We start from the raw sequence: 6,232 nt of genomic DNA, 5'->3' as shown, positions 1-6,232 counted from the left end.
TTTTAGGGTGCCCGAAGTTTGACCTCTATAAAGGAAATGTCCCTAAGCTTAGTTACGAGCTACAAAATTTAACAACCAACTCCTTTTCTAACCATTATTTTTCTTTATCTTAAATGTCGTTAATAAATATGCTTATTAAAGTATTGTAACACTTAAAGCTCTATATTCACTTGATAGTCATTTACTTTTTGTCTCATTAAATTACGATAATAGTTGAAATTGTCAGACTCTTTAAGTTACTTTACGGATTATTCATTGTTCATGATAACTTCATTAAAAGAAGATTGTCATAATCCAATAATAATTATTTATATTACAAATGATATCGATACTCTCAGAATAAATATATTAACAATTATCTGGAGTATCTATTAAAACTTGAAAATGTAAAGACCTACGGACTTGAGACATCACAAGCTCTGACTTTTAACATTACTCATTCAAACCAGTTTTACAAACTAGACGCACTAGAGCAACAATCGCCCTAAGTGCATTATACTTTGAAACCGAATTGACATTTTCAAGGATGTTGCTTCAATTATAAGGACTTTCTTTTTGACTCGTACCTCTCAAGGTCAAATTTTTCAAGACATTTATACAAATTAGGTGTTCTAGTCAAATTATTTGAAAACCTTATTTTCAAATTATCTCAATTTGTGCTTATTGATCAACTTGTGGGCCCAGATGTCGACCATCACTAGAAGAAAATTTAAAAAAAATAAAAATAGATTTGAGTCCCGAAACCAATAAACCAACCAAAATGGAAATTAAAATCTGGAAAAGTTGAGACTTTTAGAAGGACAAGATCCATACCTGGAAGAAATCATGTGCGTGGAGATCTGGAATTGAGTGTTGCACCATTCTCTCTCTCTCTCTCTCTCTCTCTCTCTCTCTCTCTCTCTCGGTTTATACTCTCGTGACTGACGACCGAAGAAGGTGGATTTTCAAATCTTCCATGTTGTTGAAATCAAAAGAATCCAAACATCTAACGATATGTAGACACGTAACACAAAATAATCAAAAATATAAAATCTAAAAGCAATACATAATAGAGGCAGGGACATAGACACAGACAAACCTTTGCTGATACCGTTGACGTTAACCATAAACGCACACCTTTGTTGCATCCAAACAAATCATTTGGAAAAGACCCTTCTACCTGCGCAGATCATACAACATTCTCACCCCAAAAATTTGGAAATAATCTCTGATGGGTTTGCTTCCAAAAACCTTTGAATCTCTTTCAGCACATTAATGGCTGGTTGCTACAATTAACAGTTAGCACTTGATCAAATCGAGGAAATTGCCCTCACAGAATTAGGTATTGAAGCACTTACAAATGTTGTGTAGTTGTAACATACTCCACCATAGGAGTGACATAACCATATATCGTTGGCGAAGTCATACATATCAAGCATTAGACCTCGAACACCATTCTACAATGAGCACATATTTCACAGCAAATTGTTAAAAAAAATATTTTAACAGAAACAATGTCCTAAATATTGGATTATGTTGTGATCAATGTGCCATTCTATAGAGCGACAAATGATCAAAATAGTTCATTAAAATGATAATTTACATTAGAAATACTTACTTACAGAGTAAATAAAAAGTTCAAAATAAATCTGAATAAATTGAATTTCTAGGATGTTTTGATTGTAAAGAGTATGCCATGACCAATGTGCAATGATTTAGGTAAGGAAACATCCATGTGAGGATTTGTGCAAGTGAGAGTGGCATAAGTGGATTGTGTATGAAGAGTTTATCAGGAAAAAAAAAATTTTTTACGCGACAAATACTCACAATGACCAAAACACTTCTTGAAAATTGAAAAATAAAAAATTGTCATTGACTGAACAAAAGTGTAAAAACAAGCATAATGCAAAGTAGAATAGATTCCGAGGGGCATATATTCCTGAAACAACTAAAGACAACAGTTGAAATTATATAAAAAAATTTCTTTTCGAAGCATAAAAAATACTTCCAAAAACCAACCTAGATGGCGAAAAAACCAAGGAAGAAAAACGAATATTACATTAAGCTGATTGGTAACTGAATCTTCTTGGTTCCTGGGAGAAACAAGAACAGGTCCCATCGCGGGCTTCGCTCGCAAAAGACAGTAGGAGTTGTGAGTCATCAGCCATGAATACCGATTAAAAGGTAGAATGTTCACCTAATCAATCATCTGACCACCCATATTAGTACAACCCGCTCATAAACAAAATATTCATCACGGTTCGCGCATTAGATAATTAGAGATTGAGATCAAAACATAGAGAAATCATAGACCTTCGATGTGGGTTCCAGTGGTCGGATCCGGGTACATCTGGGCTAAGTATTCTCGTTTGCATCACACGTTTCGCAGCGCAAGCCGGCGTCATAGTTGCCGTCCGAAGCACATGTCTCTGCCAACTAATTCAGGGACAATAACCATGAGATGAAAATTATAAACTTAAAAAAAAAATGGGGGGGGGGGGGGTAAAAAAAATCAAGAACCGATGAAGAGAAAGACGGGAGATGACAGTGATACCTTGAGAGAGGACGAAGAACAGGGGAAGAGACACAGTGCAAGAAACAAGAGTTGGGTGGGGAAATTCCTCAGGAACACAGTGCAAGAAACAAGAGTTGGGTGGGGAAATTCCTCAGGAATCGATTAGGTCTCTGCAAATAAAGAATGCAAATACATGAGAGAGAGAGAGAGAGAGAGAGAGAGAGAGAGAGAGAGAGAGAGAGAGAGAGAGAGAAAGATAAAGAGAAGGAAAAAGATAAATATAACAGGGATGATGACATGTCTGCATTTTTTATTTTCTATGATTGGAAACGCAATTAGGGGCGGCGGCGATGGTTTTCCAGGAGAGTTTCGGGGGGCGGCAACGGAGTAATGGAGTGGGACAGTGGGAATGGAGGGAGGAGCAGAATGAAAGTTGGGGAAAGAAGAGACCGCGCGAGGGAGAAGGAGACGGGAGGAGAAAGAAGAAATTTGGGGAAAGTGTGGGAATTTAAGATTTCGAGCATCAGTGACGGTTTCAAAACCATCACTAATACCCCATTATTAGTGACGGTTCTCCCAAACCGTCACTAATACCCTTAACTATTTCTTTTTAAAAATTTTTTAAATAAAAACACTAGTAGTGACGGTTTCAAAACCGTCACTAATACCCCCTTATTAGTGATGGTTCTCCCAAACTGTCACTAATACCCTTAACTATTTTTTTTAAATATTTTTTAAATAAAAATAATAGTAGTGATGGTTTCAAAACCATCACTAATACCCTTTTATTAGTGACAGTTCTCTCAAACCATCACTAATACCCTTAACTATTTCTTTTTAATATTTTTTAAATAAAAACACTAGTAGTGACGGTTCCAAAACCGTCACTAATACCCTTAACTATTTCTTTTTTAATATTTTTTAAATAAAAACACTAGTAATGAAGGTTTCAAAACCGTCACTAATACCCCCTTATTAGTGACGGTTCTCTCAAACCGTCACTAATATCCTTAACTATTTCTTTCAAAAAAAAATTTAAATAAAAACACTAGTAGTAACGGTTTCAAAACCGTCACTAATACCCTTAACTATTTCTTTTTTAATATTTTTAAATAAAAATACTAGTAGTGACGGTTTCAAAACCGTCACTAATACCCTTAATTATTTCTTTTTTAATATTTTTCAAGTAAAAACACTAGTAGTGACAGTTTCAAAACCGTCACTAATACCCTTAATTATTTCTTTTTTAATATTTTTCAAGTAAAAACACTAGTAGTGACGATTTCAAAACCGTCACTAATACCCCCTTACTAGTGACGATTCTCCCAAACAGTCACTAATACCCTTAACTATTTCTTTTTTAATATTTTTTAAATTAAAACACTAGTAGTGACGGTTTCAAAACCGTCACTAATACCCTAGAATCTTCATTAATATTTTCCCAAAAAAATTTTCGTGTGAAAATTGTTTATTGCGCTATTTTTAGTGACGAAAGTATTAGTGACGGTTTTAAAACTGTCACTAATTGTGTCTTATTAGTGACAGCTGCTAAAACCGTCACTAATGCTTTGACTCTTAAAAACTGTCACTAATACTAACTTTTAGTGACGAAATTGAATTCATCACTAATACTTTTGTAACTAAAAACTAGTTTTTTTGTAGTGCAAGCTTCATCCTTGTTTGCTAAAAATAATACCCAAGTGAATCTTGAAGAATCATCCATATTACAAAAGCATATTGTTTACCTCCTAGACTTAAGGTTCTAGTTGAATTAAATAAGTTTAGGTGCAGTAGTTCTAGGGGTCTTTTAGTAGACATGTATTTTTTCTTTTTGAAACTTGTTTTGACTTGCTTTCCCTTTTGGCATGCATCACACATCTAGTCTTTTATGAATTTAGCATTTGGTAATCCTTTTACAATATTTTTCTTAGATAATTTGGATAGTAGATCCATGCTAGCATGTCCTAGTTTCCTATACCATAGCCAACTTATTTCATTTATTGCTGCCAAAAAAGTTACGTTTTGATTTACTAGATTCTCAAAATTTATACAATAAACATTGTTTATCCTATGAGCTATAAACAAGGTTTTATTTTCCTTAGGATTTTGGATAACACATTTTTCTTTCTTAAAAGTTATTTCAAACCCTTTGTCGCTTAATTGGCTAATGCTTAAAAGATTGTGTTTTAATTCTTCTACTAATAGCACATTATCAATAGTGAGAGAAGATTCTTTACCTATTTTTTCAATGTCAATTATTTTACCTTTGGCATTGTTGCCGAAGGTGACATATCCCCCATCCTTTTGTCTTAGTGTGGTAAACTTGGTCTTATCACCGGTCATGTGCCTTAAACACCCGCTGTCCAAGTGCCATTTTTCCATTGACGGTGTTGTCCTAAAGCATACCTACAATAGAGAATTCATTGTGTTAGTCTTTGGAGCCCAAATTCTTTTAACATTTTTTTTTTGTTAGTTCCATTATTGACTTTCCATTCTCCTTGCACTTTAACATACTTTCTTTTTAGTGGGCAATTGAACATTACGTGACCTTTAGTCTTGCACATATAGCAAATGGTGTGTTCATGTTTGTTGTTTGAGGAAGTGCTTGCATAATGCTTGGCTTCCTTGACAAAGTATCCCATGTATAATTTCTTATTCTTTTTATTTGTTTTATTATATCCTATTCATTCCTTATTTCCATGAAGCCTTTGTTATCCAATCATATTTTCAAAATTATCTTTACCTTTGGTAAAGTTATATATAATTTTCTCCTTATCATCTACTAATTTCTTAAGTTCATTCACTTATAAATTCTTTTTATTCAAACTTTCTTTATGAGTTTTTCTAATTCTTGAGTTACTTTATTTACTTCCTCTTCTAACTTATCAATACAAGAGTCTTTTTCTTTTTCAATGGTTTTAAATGATTCAAGTTGCTTCAATAGTTCTTTATTTTGATCGTTCAAAGTTATATTTCTTTTGGAAATTTTTATGAATCTTTTATGCAGAGAAAACAATTCAACTTGTAATTCCTTGTATGAAGGCATACTATCACACGACTCCTCACAAGACTCATTGTAAGATTCTGTTGAAGAGTAGTAGGAATTTACCTCTTCGTCATTCTCCATGAAACAAATATTTGCCATCTCTTGTATGCTCGATTCGTTTTTTGTTTCGTTGGAGCTTGAGTCATCCCAAGTAGCCTTCATAGCTTCCTTCTTTTTCTTCTTGTCTTTCTTGAGCAATGGACAATTCGGTTTGATATGCCCTGGTTTCTTGCAATGATAGCATATTGGAGGTTCATTCTTACTTTTATTTTCTTTCCTACTTGTTTCTCCTTTTTCAAGTTTCTTTTATTGAACTTTCTAGAAAATCTTTTATTCCTTTTATAAAATTTACATAGTCTTTTAGTGAAGAATGCTAATTCATCTTGATCTAAGTCACTTGTTTCAGTTTCTTCTTCATTAGAGCTGTGGCTAGATGCTTTTAGTGCAATAGATCTTTTATGCTTTAGTTTAGGATTCCTTTCTTTTAAGGTCATTTCATAGGTAAGGAGTGAACTTATGAGTTCATCTAAAGAGGTGGTCTTGAGGTTTCTATCTTCAGTGATAGCTGTAGCCTTTGGTTCCCAAATGGATTAAAGGCCTCTTAGAATTTTCCTAATCATTTCGTAGGTAGTAAAAGTTTTTCCTAAAGCACTTAAGGAATTTATTATGTGGGTAAATCTTGTGTACATACT

The 6,232-nt window shown here is 33.6% G+C and overlaps 1 pseudogene; it reads right to left on the bottom strand.

Annotated features, from left to right (window-relative positions):
- Window positions 1-1,181: 1,181 nt before the first annotated feature.
- Window positions 1,182-5,639, bottom strand: LOC131154601 (PI-PLC X domain-containing protein At5g67130-like; annotated as a pseudogene).
- Between the last annotated feature and the right edge of the window lie 593 nt (window positions 5,640-6,232).

Source organism: Malania oleifera, chromosome 1, assembly GCF_029873635.1.
Source record: "Malania oleifera isolate guangnan ecotype guangnan chromosome 1, ASM2987363v1, whole genome shotgun sequence".
Taxonomy (NCBI): Eukaryota; Viridiplantae; Streptophyta; class Magnoliopsida; order Santalales; family Ximeniaceae; genus Malania; species Malania oleifera.
The sequence above is the reverse complement of the archived record's forward strand: the minus strand, read 5'-3'. Positions and strand labels throughout refer to the sequence as shown.